The following is a 20,064-nucleotide window of genomic DNA, read 5'->3' as shown; positions in this document are numbered from 1 at the left end:
TTAATTAAGATAGACTCCTTTCAATTTTTATTTGAAAACATTATATTTAGAATCAATGATTAATAACAGAACGTGATAAATAATATTTTTAGTTTGTCTTATGATGATTATATAAAGGTAAATTGGAAAAATATTGAACAAAAATGCTTTGATATTTGTGTACATGCACATATACATTGATATACGTAGGATAAGTCTAGATTTATAACAATGAAATATATGGATAATGTAGTATATTGTGTTGGTCTTAAGTACTAATTTTGTATGTTTATTAATGTAGCAAACATTTTCATTTTGCCCTAAAGTCTGCCACTAAAAAATAATCATTTTTTTAATGTATGTTGTGTATTATGTGGTGCTAGCATTAAACAGGCTTTGGAACCCTATTTTCCTCTTAGATGTTTAAAATTACATTAACAAAACATTAACTTTAGTCTAACGTCTTTAATTTCTTTGCCATGTAGCATTATTATTAACTTACATTTAAAATACAGGAAATAAATCAGTTATTCATTTATTAAATTTCCGTTACAAATTACTACAGTGACAACACTACAATGACTTAAAAAGCACCACAGATGAAATCTCTTTTAAAATCTGTGGTTAATATTACAATTTTTCCTTGTACGAGTTTTACAATGTTTCGTAAGTTACAATATTTTAAAAGTATACAATGATATTTGAGAATTAATTATTAGAAACACAATAGCTGTAGGTAGTTTTAATATATTAAAACCGGGAAATGGTGGCACAAGTTCACCAACAATTTTCATCATTGTGGTATCTAATGTAAGTTGACCTTATTAATGTACTTTTATTTGGAGTGGATTATGATTCGTAAAATTATTTTTTTAAGATGATATAAATTCTCATTTATTGATGACTTTTTTTACTTACTCAGTAATATCTACTATGTCTGAAACTCAATGTTTATTAAAACTGTGTGTGTGTATGTGTGCGTGTGCGTGTACGAGATGTTTGTGTGTTTTACTGCGGTTATCTGAACACGATAACTCCCGAAATAGTTGGTCGATTTGGATAAAACTCAGCACACACTCAGCTTCGAGATAACCTATTTCGTGCACCAGAATAGTAACTTAAATACTTTTAAAATACCGCTCTGAAAGTAACTCACAGCTACGATACACGATAAGTAACTATATAAATTCTATTATTCTGTAATTAATAATACCGTGCGGCAAATTTGCTATGATGTTACGTTAAAAGAAACTAAACATAAAAAAGAATTGATTGCTTGTAAACGGAAACTGCACGACAGTCCACTGACTCAAATGGAGTTGAAGTAGTTGAATACAGTTGTGTTTGGGATAATGTATCTTTTACAGTCATTTCCTTTTAAGGTAACTTCCCCCAAGATAGTAAAGGTTAACCATTTTATGTTCTAATTCCAAGACAAAGTTTAGGCAATATTGTAACTAGGCACAAACAAATGCTGCTGAAGATTAAAATATCACTTTTTAACTTTATCTACAGGAGTTATGGTTAAAAGGTGTGACATGTAAGTTTTATTATATTTGACGTAAGAAAATTACATTTTTAAATTATATATGTAAGAAGACGCATATTTTTATATAATTTTTCTTTCATTATTATTCATTATTTTATAAATAACTGGAATAAATTTTCCTATATCCCTTCCGGCTTAGTAGGAAAAAGGTAGATTTCACATGGGGAGAAATCTCAAAATGAGAACGTTTAATTTGCAAAACACTCATGGTACGATGGCCTTTAAAGTATGTTAATATACTTTAACACTTCAAAATATTTAGAAATCCTAGAAGATATCGTTATATGCATATACATTTGTTTGTGACATTATGGGCTTGATTTAGTTATAACCCGTCAAAATATAACTTTATAAATATAACTAGTTATAAATATAACTTTTTAGCCCCTCTATATTCAATAGATTGCCTAATGAAATAAAAATTTTAGATAATTCACACAAATTTATTAGAAAACTCAAAGATTGGCTAATCACAGTGCAAGATATAAATGAATTGCTATTTGAAATCCAAAGTTGAAAAATTACTTCTACAATTACTGTGATTTTTATAAATTATTCTATACTATTTGTATGCAAGGGTGTGTGTGTGTGCATGTATTTTTGTGAATATGCAAGTGTAATGTGAATGTATGTGTGTATTGAGAATATGTATGTGTACATGTTCATAGTTGTATTAGTGAATATAAGGATACATATTGATGATATTCTATTGTGAGATTTGTGAAGGAATTCTTGTGCTTGAGTATAGGTCGGATTTTTTATTTATTAATGTTAATATTCTAGATATTTACGTTTAGTTAAAGCGGTTAATTTTGTTAACTCAAGATACAACTTTTTTTGCTAGGTCTCTCATATTATATTGTTCAATGAGGCCTACTTATTAAATTGTTTATATAATTCATAATAATGTCTTTTATAAGAATTCAAATTTCATATACTATTTTAATTCTTAGGGAGTTGGGTCAATGATACTGGAATATAGAGCCCTGTATTACTTGACGGCAATTTCTTATCCAATAAGTACACGTTATTTCCTCCAATCAGGCTTTGCCTTGGAGGTTTCATTTTCCAAAAACAACCAACAAAAATAATGTTCATTGTACTTTCCTTTTAATTAACTGGTAAGTGTAAAATTAATTGGTCAGCCTGAGCAAATCATTTTTGTTTTGTATATGCTATTTTATGTTTTTTATATATGCTATGTAATGTTTACCTTATTTTGAATTATTGTATTACTGTTGGATTTATTGTAACTATTTGTTGTTATTTGGAAATAAATTTATTATTATTTTATTTATTTATATGTTTTTCTATATATGCACTTACAATGAACCAATGTATTGTGCCGTTCTGAAAATTTGAACTCTTGCCTCTTAAGGTTATCAAAATTTTGTAAGAATAAAAGTAGCTCGAGATTGCTTGAAAAATGTATAGGAAACGTTCCAATTTTTATTGATGTTTTTAAATACTCGAGGTAACACTTTTGAAATAAGAATAACCGTTATCTACATGCTAAACCTTTTATTTGTTGAGATTAACTAATGAACCTACTTATCAATGTGCAAATGTTGTAGAACAAATAGACATTACAGTAATTATAGATTTCACCATTATTTTCGCAATGATACTGTTTAGCAAGCAAGTTAACTTAAAACATTTTTTCCACTTATAACAATGGATTATTTTCTGAAACTATACTAGCACCATATGACTAGGTATGTGTGTGCTTTTGTTTGAGTGAGCGTTTGCTGTAATGTAAGTGGACCTTCATAACCATTGAATAATCTATAGCTAACTACTGAGCTCAATTGTGCATGATCATGTTATTAGCAAACACTCTATATCATATAAAAGTGTGAATTAATAACAACAAAGAAAACATTTTCGACTAAAACTCATGTTTATATCAGCAATTTCTAAAATGCTTCAATAATAAATTAACGATTTTAACATATTCTCGTTATCCTTGACCTAAATCACGTTAATATTATGAAATAATGCCAACCAGATCTTGCAAAAATGTCTAGTCTGAACTGATTAATAGTCGAATAAATTAGACAGTTATTTTGTCAAAAAAAAAAAAAAAAAAAACAATCATAATTGTGGCAAAAAGCGTGTAGATGTTTATTGCATTTGCATATACAACATATGCGCGTAACTTATTCGGTCCCAGGCGTCTACGTTACTCTACAAGTATAAGTAAACCAATAATGATGTGGCACAAATTTTTTATTCATAAAAAATTACTTTGGAAACTTTATTTCAATACAAAGATACAATCGAATCAGTAGAGGTCAGATAATTCCAGCCAATAAAAACTTTCTCTTTGTTCTAATTTTGAACAAGTATTGTATATAATATCTTGTATTAACAAAGTCCTTTGGAATGATAAAATTACATACAACCGACATAGTATTCAGGCCTATTCTGAATAATGATGTCTAGTATTAAAATAATGAAGACTATATTAAAATAGCTTTACTAATCGTGGGAATGACTATTTAGATAAGCTATCGTCTAGAGCATTACTATATATTGTATTAGATGTTTATACTTATTATGGAATCCCTCATACACTAGAGCCAATACATTGGTCTATTTTATGTCATGGTGGAGCGTTGGACCAGTGGAAGCAGATTGTACAGGATTTTGGAGTTCTTATAGATTCCATATTGATCTTTTAAACGTAAAAGTGCAGTTATTTTGATGTATAGAAAGAAATTTTGTCTAAATAAGTGGATTTCAAAACATTCCAATAATAAATATTCTTGCAGAATACTATATAGTTACTTATTAAAGGTGATTAAATTACACTCATGTTGTTAAATTATTTTGTGGAGTTGTGTTCGTTTTGTGGAGTCTTCAAACGTCAGTTTCCTTCTCATAGCGAACTATAGGATAAAGGGTGCAAACTACTTTATTTCGTGAATATGCATAGGATAACTGATAAAAACACGTAGTGGTTGGAACAAGAGTCACGTGCTAAGCGATTAGTTCAAAATTGTTGTTCCGAAGTACCCTCTACACGGAGGATTGGTCCGAGACACTAATGAAAGCCTAGAGCAAGGGGCAATTTCTTCTGACATAAAATTTATAGCATGCTTGCCCACTTTTGAGAAATTTAAGATAGTAAATCATATTCCTTTGCGGAATTATGGCACTGTGGGCGGAAATCGAGTTTGGCGCGTCAATGGTTGAAATTAGCGACAACTGTTAGGTCCCTAAAGCGGGGGACAAATTATTCTTTGAGACCTTTTGAGTGATTTAGATTTTGGAATAGGTGACGCACACAAGAAGACTAGGCTCGTTCACGTGGCATTTAATCACTATTGAAAATCACTGTTATAACGATGTTGCCATGGTCGATATTGGCCGTTTGCAGACAAGGTCCTGGAGTACTTGGATAATTTTGATTGATGACCCAGGTTGCCTATGAATTCTAGAGCACAGCTCAGTTGCCAAGTGCTCTATACGGGCACGTGCCCTTATTCTTATAGACAGATAACCTACTAAACTTTATAAATATCGAGTCAATAACAAATCGAACTGCCTCAGGCTGTAGGTCATGACGAAAGGTATTATTTATGTTCTTTAATTATACTCACCGAGTTAAATAATTACAGAAACATAACTGATGATGCTGCAGCAAAACCCAGAAATTTTTGGTCAGTAATTAATAAGATATGAGATCAACCGGCAGGAGTTATCGTTACGATCGAAGGGTACAGCGGGTATGGTGGCTCTGTCACTTATAAACCAAATAAGCCAATGTTGTAATAATTATTTCGCCTCTGTGCGAGCGAAACTGGCTGGCGTTCGTGCACTGGTTGGCTAAGCGTTGATTAATGACGCCGTCAACGCCATGGATACCGATTCGTGCTGCGATCCGTCACGCAGGAGAAAATCTTTAATTGTTCAAAAGGTTAACACCTTCACGGTGTTTTATCATTGACAGAGTTGCCGCGCCCCCTGTTGGCTCAACTCCTCCCCGTTTACCTCATATCTATAATTACTGACCAAATATGATTGAGTAGCCTTAACGTCCAGTACTCATTATGCAGTCCATCTTAAGAGGGCCAGGAATACAATTTTCCCAAAACCTATTTTAGAATTTACATCAATATGCACACTGTTATAATTAATATGATATTGAAAATTTATACGAATAAAATAATACGAACATTTCCTTTCAATATTTAATTCCCATTTTTAAAGATTTGGTAATAAACCCTCTGTGTTTGATTCGGATCAACCAAATTGTTAGTTATGCTAAAATTAAAATTAATCAACAAATCTTCAACTAATAGAGTGCCTTGAACGCAATAAGAACATTGTAATGTCACAATATGCATAAAAATGCAGCAAAGATAGCTCTAGTGAACTTCATTTTACAGTTGGATCGCAGATTCAAACTATATTTAAACTGGAATCAAAAATTGTCTTAGATCCTCCATTCTTAATGGATTAATAAAACATTTACTTGGAAATAACCGTGGCGTGTTTGATGCAGGCAATGGAGCACCGCAGGATTATTTATTTCGTTAAATTGAGCGTGGCAGTAACCCTTCGAGTACATTCTCTGCGGTTGTCAGTTAGACAAAGAGTTTATTTACAACTAATGGTTTGAACAGACGATTTAAACTACACTATAGCGAAAATTAATTCTTTCAGAGGGAAGGTGATGGAAAGAATAATGTATTTCTACCTACTAATGGTAAATTATTAACAGATGGATGGAAGTATGCAATGATTTCACTTTGCTATGGTTGCCTTAACACCTGCACTGGTTCTGAAGTTTCTTTTGTGAGAACTGACCGCATTGGATTTTGTGAGTGCAATATAAATTGTAAATATCACAAAAATGGTAGAAGGTGAACATTTATAGTGTGCCCACGGAGTCCGTATGTTCTTATCCAGATGTATGAGTCTATTATCCTGACTAAAATAGTTGTGAATTTTGAGTTAAGCTCCCTCCACTCTTAGTGCAGTGTCTGGAAACTGAAAATTTCACAGATTTAACTCCTGCAATCTGTGAATCATGTTCGTCTGAAGAGATTCAAAAAAAGTCGGCAACGGAGGAGTTCATGATGAACTCTTTACATCGTTTCAACATCAGCGACACGTAGACTACAAATATACTATAATCTAGGTCAGGGGTGCCCAACCTTTTGTACCCAAGGGCCACATTGTAAAGCCTTTATGGCCAGGCGGGCCAACATCCCAGGGGATATGGAACCCCAAAACAAAACGTATTGCCAGAAATCTTGTGCAAAATAATGAGTTTTTAAGGTTATTTGGCCCTTGTTTCCTGATTATTGTAATTTCTTATTATTTATTAGTTGTTAGGTAAAGGTTTATAATATATTATGTTTTTAGGTTCTTTTAGTAGAAATAATATATAACCCACACTTTTAGACGTTTGCTCTAATTCTGAGGGAACAATAAAAAAATCACCAATAAAGTGAATAACATTGATTTTAATTAATCCTACTAGGATACTAGGACATACAAATTACGTGGCGAGTGGTGACCTTGAGTTGGGTAGGGGTTACGTCGCCGCACCGCGCGCTGTGCCGTGCTTTACGCGCGCTCTATTCGCCAGCCGGCAGCCACCACCGTAGTCATTGACGAGCTCCTCCCGTTTGTGTTCAATGGGGTGATCGTGACAGGCGGAGAGAAAGAGTGGGGGGCAGAGCCGAGCAGTACCGATAAAATCCCGAACATTCCTGACAAACCCTGTACATGCGGCTGATAGCGACCTCAGTTCGGAACGGTTCTGATTTCTATTATCTTACGAATTAATGAGTCGTTTTATATCCGAATTAATGAGTCGTTTTATATCCGAATTAATGAGTCGTTTTATATCCGAACATATCTGCAAAACATAGAAATTATATCGAATTAATTACCTATATTAATATTGCCACTTTCTTTATAACTCCAAAGATACTTTACAAAATGTGAGATGGTGCACAACGAATAAAATGTCATAATCTAGAATAGAATAGAAAAATTATTTATTTTCTTGAAAATATGTTACAATAGTAAAATTATATAAACATCATTTATACCTTAAGCACAAACACAAACATTGCTCCTTAGTTGTAGACACACAATTGACATGAGAATAAAAATAAAACAATGTTACTTTTTATTAAAGAAATATGAACATGTCTTTTTTTTATTTTAATACAGCTAGGGTACATCAATAAACAAAATTCAAGGAAAACAAAATAGTAATTTCAACATATGTAATTTCAAACATTACATTATGTGCAGTAACCTAATTTTTGACATCTAAACCAGACTAGCTCAATAGCACTAAGCTCTGGATGGTAAAGAGACAGTCGTAAAATGTCATGGCCATGTTTTAATTATAGGTCGTCTACGGCACATATTTTATATACCGGCGACCCTGTGATGAATATGAAGAGTATGACATGTTAAAGTTTACAACACTCCTTTAGCGCGGGTACCCAGTCTGCAGAGTTTTGTACCAGTCTATTAAGATAACGATAAAACAGACCAGTTTAGTTCATATATTTACTCTTAAATAACGAATGATCGACTTGCTTACCTACATTGTAGTCACTAAATGACTACTAGACCACTTTAGGTGGTCAACTATAAAAACACGTTTTGATTAACATTTAATTTTTTGTATGCCATGCACTCTTAGATTTTTGGTAGAATTGTCTACCATAGTTAGACAATCTTTGTAGAAACTTATCGAAAAGTTTTAACAATAAAGCGAATGAAACAAAATATTTTTAATAGTATAATCGGCAAACTAAATTGGCATTATTCGCCCGTCTCTGTCGCTCGAAGCCTTGATTAAGAAGTATCTATAATCGAGGCTCGAAGCAAGGGGAGTGTGCGAAAGGGCTTTTATTGTATTTCTCAAGCCTTTACTTGTTTGTGCATTGACTCTTCATACCAGGCGCAAGCTTTGTGTTGTCTGTCTGTCAGCTGCTGTAGATAAAATATTAAAATCAAATAAACACGAAATTGAACTAAGAGCTTGCGTCGACAACGAATATGATTTCAGCTTAACACATTCAAGTTGAAATTTGCCCGAATGTTTTTACCACTGTGGGTGTTACAAGCCCCAACACCCCTCTATTTGGACTAAATTTAAGATAATTTTGTTAGTAATTTTTGTAGATTCAAAATTTGTCTATAGATTATTAATATCATTCCATAATTTACTAAAATCAACTATTCCACAAACATGATATACATTTCTCTGTAAAATGTTTTCGCTCCCTGAAATTTGCTGAAATTGGCTATAGCCAATTTAAGCCTATTATGTCCATCCAGCTATATGCCTAAACTACAAAATAAACCAGCTAAATGAAAATGTGGTTCCTGTTATTGTAACTCTAGTGGTTACTCTGTGGTTATTTAAAACTCTGGTATTTATACGTTTTAATCTGAAAGCAATTTCATCTTTACAGTACCCATTACAAAATCAATTTCTCCAACTTACCTTTGGAAGTTATTGGCCGTAGATTAACATTACATTTAATGAGAAACACTTCAAATTATTTAGTTTAAATATATATATATATATTATATATTATATATAATATATATATATATATATATATATATATATGATAAACTAGTGATAAGTCAAGCCAGCGTTTCTACGCCAGGTGCAGGGTTGCAGTATTGGTTGACTCATATCTCCTTTCTGTGGTATGTCCATTTGATATCTTATCGTATTTTCTTTTGAGAACTTTAGTATTTGAAACACTTTGTTAAGTATTCATATTTTAATAACCTCAAATTATTACGATCAAGTTTTAACTTATAGCAATAGCAATATATTTCTCTGTCTGTTTGTTGGATATATAGAGAATGAGAAATAAGCTATAGACTTGAAATTGTGCATGCAACTTCGACAAGCCTGATAAGTGTCATTTTGTGTCGTCTGGCGTACGCGATTTATAATGCTGATCTGATCTATAGTACATGGAAATTATCGAATAATTTCTAACTAATAGTAATGTAACCTACAAATTATATTTACAGTAGAACCCCTCATATCCGGCCACCAAGGGACCGAGCCCCTGGCCCGGATAACGATTCGGCCGAATAAACCAACCTACAGTACACAGCACTTGACGAAACGAAACAATTGTACTGTACTGTACTAACCGCACTGGAAATAATCAACGAACTGTTTACAGGTTAAACCTATTAGCTCAACTGAGAAACAACACAGGAAAATGTAAACAAATAGATACACCAAAATAACGCAAGAGTCGTGGGAGACTACTGCGTGCAACTGCGCGTCTGCAAGCCGTGGTAAATAAATTTCAATATTGGCTTCCGGGAAGTGGCCGGATAAACCGAGGTGCGGTAAAACCGAGGCCGGATATGAGGGGTTCTACTGTATTTGATTAAGGCAGTTGGAAAATGCAATGAACCAAAATATAATGTTACGAAACAATTTTATTGGTTTACATTTTAATACGAAAGATGCAATTAAAAAACCTCAACATAATTGTTGATTTTGTGTTTGGAGACCCTGAAGATAAATTCTTTAACTACTATGCTAAGTAGGGGCTCTTTTTAATCCTCTTGGATGTTTAATCCACCCTCGAATGTTTTATAGCTACGCCACTGAATGTAACGAAGTTACTTTGTTACATTAGACTTCCTTACGTCTTTTTTGGTATTTCGATACTCCGTTGTATTGGTTTATTTGTATGTAGACAAGAGTAATTGCCTGCCATTAATTACGTTGTAAAATCACGGTTCAATGAAATAAATTTAATTGCGCTGCATCCTGCAGCATCCAGCTTTGAAAATGTAATATATATATATATTACATTATACATATATAATACATATACATATTACACCACCAGGCTCTATTAAATTCAGAGGAGTACAGAGCGAGAACGCGCGGACTGCTTATTTCCACTATTCTAATACGCGGGCTATCTCTAGTTGGCAGGAGGGGCCCCTCCATCCCCACTTTTTCTCCTCCGCCTGTCACGATCACCCCATTGAACACAAACGGGAGGAGCTCGTGTAGTCAGTGAAATCTGTCTGCAACTACTTTACTTCTTTCAAACACTCATACTCCACCAAAAGAATACGGCTCGTTCTACGTGAAATCGGCTGGACTGCCTTGGTTCTCAAAATTTGTATTTATTTAATATTTCAAATGCTTGTAAACAAATTTGGTTGTTTTGGCAACAAGGCGGGCCACATAAAACTGACTCGCGGGCCGGATTCGGCCCGCGGGCCGTAGGTTGGGCAGCCCTGATCTAGGTGAAGAGGTATTCTCATTGTCTCATCAGGTGCACATTCGATTACACTACGAAGTTTTAGACACGATATCTAAGAACCAGATTCCACAGTCAGTTTCCAGACGCTTCACTAAAAGAAAGGTGAACTGGAGCTAAATGCAATATTCGCATTGAATCAACTCTCTCCACCAAAGCTATGTAATTGCAATTGTTTTTAAAAATATAATAGTTTTTTTATTTGAAGAGTGATTTATAATGAATATTCTCAAAGGACCTATACAAAATTCTAACTTTCCATGATTTTGATTTAGGCATTAACTGTTGGCATTAACTAAGTTCGACTCTATTTGTAAATATTGTCTTACCTGTTTTCAAGTGATATTCTGAAAAATAGTTTAGTTTTGAGGCAACTCTGCTATTTTAAACTGTTCGAAAAGCTATTTTAAACGTTTGAGATTGCATTCCTATATCGCTCCTAACCAGCTGTTCTCGCTAAGACGTGATTATTTGTCAGATACTGTCTGCATGATTTATATGTAGTTTACAAAACAGGTGAATGAAATGAAATTTTGTTCGCTTTCATTAACAGATATCGATGGTTGCTCATCGAAACAGATAGACTAGTAATTTTCCATACACTTAAAAGAGGCAACAATGCTGGGAACGAGAGGGGCAGTCAAACGCACCAGCCATCATCGGACTCTTTTCGTGTAGGCTGCTATAGTAATAGTTTATCGGAACAATATCCTGTATTTATCGCAGACTGTCGACGTTTTGATAATCTAATGCTGTTTTATTTGTTAAAGTTAGTTCGTGTAATATTCGTGGATGAATATGGAGTGAGAATAAACAAATACTTCAAATCTCCTTAACTGTAAACTAAAGAATGATCTTTACTGGTGTTGAACAGTTCTTAAACTTACTCTCTAACTTGAACATAATTTTGGCATTATGTTTTGTATAGCCACTATCTATTGGTGTATTCTTGGATGTAAAGTAATTTATTATATGTTTTTAACTTTGATGAGGAACTGATTTTACCTCATAGTGACAGATTAATTTTATGCTTCATTTTAAAGGCTTTAATCATCTGTATCATAATGTACCAATTCTATTCTCCTGTAGGTAGAAATATAACGTTTCAACAAAGAGGACAGAATTTAATTCTCAAAAAGTAGACAGTTTCTAATAAAGTCATAATTATTATCGCTCATTGCTTGAACCAATCACGATAATGCTCCAATCCCTCCTCTTTCAAAAGCGGGACTGCATTACTGCTTCAGCCAATAAAAATAAGATAGTAGAAGGGAAAATTTGTCGTTGAGAGCGTTATCTCAGAATAGAAACTGGTTTTCTGATGTAATTAAAGTATTTATTAGCAATTTGAAGCAAAATAATTACACAAATAAAACTAAGCTGCAGGTTACGCCAAAACAGTTAAAATAGTTGTGTAATAAACATAAGATAAATTGGAAATAAAAGAAATTGAAGACATAAAGCATATAAATTGTGGGCGTGGTGAGGAAAAACAGAACTTAGTGTTCCATAATAATTCTTCGATTCCTAGAATGAGATGTTGCAAGGCTAACAACTGAGAATTATAAGATGTGTATGAGGAAAGGATACGATTTTGTTTATATTTATCAAACATTTGTCTAGTATAATCCCAACATCCACAACAAGTCTGTTTTATAATGTTAACGAATACCAGATTCATAAAGTTTAATATTGAACGCATGCATAATGCACAAGTCTAAGAATGGGCAAATAGTACAAGAAGAGTTCAACTAACTGTATACATAGTTTTTATGTCGTCCCATATGTAAGAAATGAACACTTAGGTGAGTCTATAATGTTAAAAGGCGAGACATAAATTGAGTTTATTGCCTACAATGGAATGAGGTTTGAAGTGCGATTCTAGAGTGAGAATAAAGTATAATTTGCACGTTCCCGACCTGACTTGCGGTTTGATGAAAAGGAAAACGGAAAGTGATTTATTTAATGCAATGACTGTCGTTTCCCACTCCTGCTGCCTCATTAATAGGACTTTGTTCTGTGGCCTTGCCATTCACAGCCCAACCAACTACAGCAAGGATTGTGTAACTGCCCCTAGTCCACACGTACCCATTTGTTCAATGGGTACAACCAACAGAGTTGGTATTTTCATTATAATTATATATTAATATTTAGTTACAATTATTACATTTCTAAACTTATCGAAGTATATAATGAAATTAGCAATTGTAAAATCCACGTAAGAGTGAATTAGTTAACAATTGTCCATGAAAAGAGAAAGGATATTATTAAAACAGCATTCTTTAATGAAGCATTAATGTTTCCTCAAATAAAAATATAACAATTATTTTTTTCAAACTGAATAAATAAAAGCAATAGAAAGTAATAGTTTTGTCAATGTTTTAGTCAAAACATACTTTTAAATTTTATTTTTACAAGTATTACACTGCAGAAGTGCATCGTTCGCTTAACAGGCTTCGCTGAGGCTGTATGCACAATTTCAAGTAATTTCATTAGGCTACATGTATTACTATGTCACATTGTAAAATGTTGTATGATTGGTTACTCATTTTGTTAACAAGTTTATTTATTGTGTGACACCCTTGTTGCGGTAATGTTAACCCATAATACTAAATAAAACTTTTCTTAGCCAAATACTACGGATTAATATGCACAATCATCAAACGTGATACTGCTTTTAGGCAAATTTGTTTTAGGCAAAGTAAAGACCAAAATTTAAAGACAATTATAAAGAATCTGAAGAAGGATCTAAAAACTTGTACGAATAGGGATAAAAAATATTCTTTGACAATAAGATTAAAAACTCTGGAAATTGCTCAAAAGTCACATGGAGTATAATAAAATCACAAGTTAAAAAGACCTCAAATGCAATTTCAAATATAAGTATTGACAGTAATGGGGAGGAAACAAGTGGTCCTATTGAAGTTAGCAATGTGTTTAACAAATTCTTTGTCTCAGTAGTTGACCAATCAGTACTAACCAAGATTGTTAAAAGTAAAGATTATAATGAGAGTAATATCAATACTATAAATACAAATTTTAAATTCAGCTCAATAGCAGAGCAAGATCTAAGAAAAATAGTTAATTCTTTTCAAAATAAACTGTCCACTGGGTACGATTATATTTCAATAAATATAATTAAAAAGGTCCTACCATCTATTATAAAACCCTTAACTCATCTAATTAATTCATCTTTAACTACTGGTTATTTTCCTGATGAACTTAAAATTGCAAAAGTAATACCAATATTTAAAAAGGGGCAGGTAAATGATCCCTCATGTTACCGCCCTGTCTCATTGCTCCCAATTTTCTCAAAAATATATGAAAAGACTGTTTACACGCAATTAGTTAGCTATCTAGATAAGAATAGATTATTAGATAAGGAGCAACATGGATTTCAATCAGGAAAATCTACAATAACAGTTGGAATAGACTTTATTAGTTCAATAATTGAATCAATTGATAGAGGAGAAAAGGTAGTAGGTATTTTCTTAGATCTCAGTAGAGCTTTTGATAGCGTTTCTCACAAAGAGTTGTTAAAATCGTTAACTATTTTGAGTATTTCTGGTAAAGAATTAAAATGGTTTAATTCCTATTTAGCTAATCATAAACAATATGTGGAAATTGAACATCTTGAGTCAGAAGTTAATGATAAATACATATATTTGAGAAAGTTTAATTCTCATAGGTTAGAAATACCATACGGAGTACCACAAGGATCTATTTTAGGTCCATTATTGTTTCTTTGCTACATAAAAGGTTTGGCTGGGCTGTTCCCTAGGGGCAATAATATTTGCTTGTATGCCGATGACTCTAATGTAACAATATCTGGGCAGACCATGGAATGTATTGAGGAATCATCTTTTATTTGCCTTTCAATCATTAAAGACTTTTTTGGCAGTAAAAATCTTCTCATAAATTTAAGTAAAATTAATTTTATATCTTTTAATACAAAACAAAATAGAGAAAATGATCAACCAAATATTTTTTTGGACAACACTTTATTAGAACAAGTTGATCATACCAAATTTCTTGGCCTAATGATAGATAAAAATCTTTCATGGGATAAACATATCGACTATGTTGTTAGTAAAATGTCATCTGGATTGTATGCCCTAAGACAAATGTCTAAAATAAGTAATTTAAAAACTCAAACACAAATTTATTATGCTATGGTCCATTCTCACCTAGCCTACGGGATTAGTGTGTACTGTATGGCGCTACGACATAAATAAAATCTTGATAGAATACTGCTTCAACAAAAAAGGGCACTTAGAATAATGTTTAACTTAAAAAGAGACCAATCAGTGAAACATATTTTTCTAGAATTAGGCATTCCAACTGTTTTTGGATTATACATTCTGAAAACTGTAGCATATGCTAAATTAAATGTAAATTTTGTCCAAGAAATAAATAGGCATAATTATAACACTCGTGCAAACAGGCAAGTACAACCTCATAAGTTGAAATTTTATACTAAAAAAAAAACAAAATTTGTAGGCACTCACTCCCCGGAAGTTTTTGTTGGAACAAAATTTGATTAAATTTAAAAAAGAACTAAAAGAATTTTTTATTAAAGTAGCACCATATTCCATTGAGGAGTTTTGGGAAAGAAACTATAATTAAAATTTGTGTATACACTTTGTCTATTTATTTACTTATAAGCTATTATTTAAGCTGTAGTTTATGTATACACGTAGTGCCATAAACTTAAGAAAATTTTGTAATAAGATCCTTTTTCATTTTCTGTTTTCCGTTTTTTTCTGTTTGGTGACCTGTTAAACGTTAAATTTGTATTTGTTTTTACATTTTTGCTAATTATTATATTAGTTTGGTTTAAATTATATGTCAGCTGTTGCTCGTATTAATTATTTTTGTTATTATTTAACTATTATTCAATATTATTAATTATTAGTAATTATACTTATTGTACGTTGACGCTATTCAGTGTACAATGTAAATTTTATTGAATAAAGGATTTTTGAATTTGAATTTGCTTATATAGAAATGAATATTGCAAAATTTCAAGTCTAGAGGTCAGTTCGTTCTCGACTTATCTTGCGGACAGCTATACAGACATGATATTGTTCAACAGTTGGAGTGATTTCTCTAGCTCTAATTAGCCAACTAATTAGTTTCCAAGATTCAGTAACAGTGTACTGAAAGCATTAATAATGAAGGAGCTGAGAACCAATTTCAATTGTAGAGTATACAACCCAGTTTTCGTGACATTGATACAGGAATTTTCGGACAAAATAAATTGCATGGATTCATAATGAGGCAATAATTTTTTCTCAAATTATATGTTTTATTAACACATTCAAATCCAACCGTCATAATATTATAATATTTATATCACCGTCATCTAATGCGATGAAGATACAGTCAGTGTTTTCAGTCAAAGTGTTGGTCTTCATATGACTGATTTAAACTTTATTAAGTTTCTGACGATTGGTTTAAAGTAAGCCCAGTTAAAAATTTGGACAATAATTATCTTTGGGTATTTTTAGCCCTTTTGATAACCTCTCATTTCAACCTCCCTCTAAAACGAGCACGGACGGCGAATTATTCCTTCCTCATAGTAAATTACTCTATCGGTCTCACAAAATACTGGTTTACGTGTTTTATACTATACATTGGCTCACAAACAGCTGAATCTGTTATACTGTGCTACTATCTGTTAGTTGTGAACACAACGACACTAATCTTAAAGGCTCCCTCTTTTGGTGATATTCAATTGTAACAGTACACTTTAATTTAAGTTTTGTATTTAAACAAGCCCGTCAGGATCGGTATGTCCTCTATTCGATACTTTATTAAGGCCAGGTATTATTATATCAGTGCTGTTATTTATTCTTCAAAGAAGCCGCGCTCCGATTTATAGATGTCCCAGCTTTATTAAGAAGCGGCCACGCAACAATAACTCAAAACGAAAATCCAGTTTCGTTTTAATAAAACTGCGCTGAGAATAAAATGTAAATAAGGTAAGTAATTATTTTGGACCAAATAAATTACACTAATTATAACTCTGTACCAGAAATTACTTTTGTTAAATATGTTGAACAAATGATTTTTTTTTTTGTGAAAAACGCTTCATTTTTGCAAAATACTTTTCAAAAATAGCGCTTGTAAAAAAATACAACTACAAGAGAAACCCTCAAAAATGAAACACAGTTACTCTAGTCAAATTTAAAAAATTAAAGATATGAAAACACTCTTGATCACAATTTTATACAATTATATTGCCTGGTATATTTGCTCTAAAATAAAAAAGATTTTCTTGTATTCATGTACATAACACCACATAAAAAAATCTGATTTCTTCTCAAAAACATTTTTGTAAATCAGCTGGCTCTGAACATTAGCATCTTTTGTGAGCACAATCTGGCTTTTTAAAGACATATTTCCAAAAAGTTTTTTTATTTTCAGAGCCAAGTTATTTAAGAAAGGTAAACGGTACTCTACTATAGCACTTTATTAATACCGATATTATAATAATGCTAACCAACAGAGTGTCTGTTTTAAAGTTGACGGCGAATTTTATTAGAAGTCGAAGCGATCATACCTCAATTCGTTTAAGAACAAACACAACACCGACCAAGTACTGTGTTATTCAATCTCGCAATTTAATAGAACAAAGAAATGTAATATGCAGATTCACAGTATATGCGTATTAAGTTGTTATTAACAAAATTTGAAAATATAATACCGTATCTAGATATAATCATGGATTCAAAACTAATAATAAATGCATATTCAATTTTGTAATGCTTTTAGTAAAGGCAAATAGGAAATGATTTGAACTGCTTGAATTCTCAAGTAACATAGATATACGAATGCAACTTATTCTATTTTCTGTATCAATATGAAGAAATAAATAACTTATGAAAAAAATTTGGATTTGAATTTTTTTTAACCATTTATGTGAGCAATAATAAAATATATACACACAACACATACAAACATACAAACACACAAATACACACACACACACTCACACACACACACGCACACATAAAAATTTTATAAATGGCAATAGTCTCATTTAACTTCAATAAAAATTGAATCACAAAAAGTACTTGCTCCGCCGGGGCTCGAACCCGGATCTCTCACTTGCCGGGTGAATGTGCTACAATTACACCAGTACACCACAGATCCCTTACTTTTTAATAACAATTATTAAACTGTTATGTAAATATAATAATATAATACTTATTTATAAGTTATTAAATAAATTAATTGGCCAAGAAGGTGATACATATGTTTTTTTATATTTTTGTGGTTTTATCAACTAACTAGTTTTTTATAATTTGAAAATAGACTAGAACTTCAACAATAGTATTGCAAATCTACTCGACCATAGCGATGAAGTTACTTATTTGTATGTTTCGGTAGGTTTTAGAAGGTCAGTTATACAAGACCTATTGCACTTATTTAGTACCTACAACCAACCAAATGTGTGGCAATCGGTCGTAAAGCGGTTAACTTATGGAGTCTAATCGAACACTAAAAGTATAAATAGAATGTAGCCACTTACTGTAATCGTATATGATTGCTGCAGAGCTAATTGAAGCAGTAGTGTACACTCACATTCCATATCAAACTGTGTCACGTGTTTACATTTAGTAGCCAAATCCGTGAGCGGGGCAGCCTGCCAGACGACACAACTGGCCGTCATTCCCACGTTCCGTTTCCTCCCCAATACAAACACTGACGCGCTGTTATACTTGTAAATATTTACTTGAATTGATGTTAAGTTGAAATATAATATAACATTTGTTTTTTGAAGAAACCATAACATGCCTTATATACACACATAGATTGACCTTGTATATACAAAGTACAAGTACGCCACACTACGTGTGGAGAACAGGCTTCGCTAAGATTCTGATTCTCTATGTTGCTTTCAATTTTAATGACAACCGTTCCTTAAAAATGTCTTTACTATAATAAAAATAAACAATTTTGGAGTGACTAATTCTTTTGGGGGGGCTATGGATGTATGTTTTGCACGGAACGTCACGTTTGTTCGCTCTGTAGCTGCTAGGGGTGAGACTATTGCGGCCATTTTGATGTCAGGGCGTTTCTCCGTTCAGTGGCTATTCAGGCTAGTGACAGGTTACTATCGTTCCTTGTTGAAGTGACTACTTCTTTTGGCGTGCTATGGATGTATGTTACCGAAACGTAAAAAACCCGTCTGATCTGAACTAAATAAAAATTGACATCAGGAAAAATCTGTTAGAGATTAAAATGGAAGTGTAAACACAATAATGTACAACATTACATATGATAAGGAAAATAATTAAACGCTTATCTAATCTAGTAGTGGTTTACAATGATTTGTTGTTTCTAACTTAAGTTTACTCATATTAAATTGACGTACATGTTTTCCGAAATATCGTATCGTCTGGATGTATCCCTGCTTATTCAAACCTTTCTTGGTTACTAAATTTTTCAGGTTTGGTTACTTAAGCTCCAATTTCAAAGCTGTCAAAATTTACATTATCAATTCATACTTTGTTATTAGTAGCTATGTTGACTATGACACATTAAAACACTTCCGACGCCAGACAATCGTTAAAGAAACTAAAATATATGGTACAATACTGGTTTGAATAAATCTACGTACTGCTAATTTATTTATTAATTAATCCAACGTAAAATCTAATTACTTACTGAATCATTTAATAGCAGTATTTAAAGCTTATCAGATTCTAAATTGTATTTCAGCATGGTAAATATTAATTCCTATTTCAGTTCACTACTAGTTTTAACTTACCGAGATTTAAAATGGATTACAAATAAATTGATTAGATCTTTTCTAGGTAACAAAGTCATAGTGTAATTTAGTCTTTTCGTTGATTATAAATTATAAACTTTTACTCAATTGCATTAGACCTTGCATTCGCTTAACAAATAAATAACGTAAAAAAAGACTTTTTATATTCTCTGTCTCGATATATTCATTTATAGTGTTAAGACAGAGATCTACAACAGATTTTATATTTTCTCCATTATATATATATATATATATATATATATATATATATATATATATATATATACAATGTATATATATATATATATATATATATATATTTATATATATATATATATATACAATGTATATATATATATATATATTCAATACACATAGATACATATAAACGAATCTGAATGTATTTTGGTGTATATAATATCTATTCAAAGATATATTATTTATTTGTATTGTAA

At 31.9% G+C, this 20,064-nt stretch overlaps 1 protein-coding gene across 3 annotated transcripts in view; it reads right to left on the bottom strand.

Annotated features, from left to right (window-relative positions):
* LOC124357094 (arylalkylamine N-acetyltransferase 1-like) overlaps positions 1 to 20,064 on the bottom strand; it is a 287,823-nt gene that overhangs the window by 149,522 nt on the left and 118,237 nt on the right. Inside the window, exon 1 of one of the 3 annotated variants that reach the window (XM_046808530.1) lies at positions 18,368 to 18,386. The exons of the other annotated variants lie outside the window; for them this stretch is intronic. The gene's annotated coding sequence lies outside the window, so the exon portion shown is untranslated. Of the gene's footprint in view, positions 1 to 18,367; positions 18,387 to 20,064 lie in introns of those variants that run through there. 3 annotated transcript variants of the gene reach the window in all.

Source organism: Homalodisca vitripennis, chromosome 3 (genome assembly GCF_021130785.1).
Source record: "Homalodisca vitripennis isolate AUS2020 chromosome 3, UT_GWSS_2.1, whole genome shotgun sequence".
NCBI lineage: Eukaryota > Metazoa > Arthropoda > Insecta > Hemiptera > Cicadellidae > Homalodisca > Homalodisca vitripennis.
Note: the sequence above shows the minus strand (reverse complement) of the source record. Positions and strands in the feature narration are given on the sequence as shown.